Source organism: Mesitornis unicolor, unplaced genomic scaffold (assembly GCF_000695765.1).
Source record: "Mesitornis unicolor isolate BGI_N332 unplaced genomic scaffold, ASM69576v1 scaffold30920, whole genome shotgun sequence".
NCBI lineage: Eukaryota > Metazoa > Chordata > Aves > Mesitornithiformes > Mesitornithidae > Mesitornis > Mesitornis unicolor.
The window spans coordinates 53,941-54,299 of record NW_010156766.1 but is presented as its reverse complement, the minus strand read 5'-3'; the positions used below and the strand labels follow the sequence as shown (position 1 = coordinate 54,299).

The window sequence follows — 359 nt, the reverse complement described above, 5'->3', positions numbered from 1 at the left end:
TCCCAGCCTCCACTCGCCACCAGTCACCTCAGTGGCAGCGTCCGTAGAGCCCCTGGGTCATCCATTGGCACTGCTCCGGGGCTGTGACCCATATTATTTTATGTTCTGGGGTTTTTTTCATAATTCTATGGAATGAAGGGAGCTTTTCCCTTCTGATTTAGCCAGCCCCTGACCAATGTCGTCTGGGTCCAAGGTGGCGGCAGGAGGGACCCGGAAGGGCCGGAGGGCGGGGAGCAGTATTCGGGAGAGCTGAAGTCCGGAGAAGGCGATGTGGGAGACCGGAGGCGAGGGGACCTCCTTCTCAGGCATCGGGGCAGGAAGAAGAGCGAGGCAGAAGCGAGTCGCCCCCTCGGGAAGGC

At 60.2% G+C, this 359-nt stretch overlaps 1 protein-coding gene across 1 annotated transcript in view; it reads left to right on the top strand.

The window, feature by feature from the left end:
• The window catches only part of RSPO3 (R-spondin 3), a gene marked incomplete at its 3' end in the record, with an annotated part of 37,574 nt that overhangs the window by 756 nt on the left and 36,459 nt on the right, over positions 1-359 (top strand). The window lies entirely within an intron of this gene.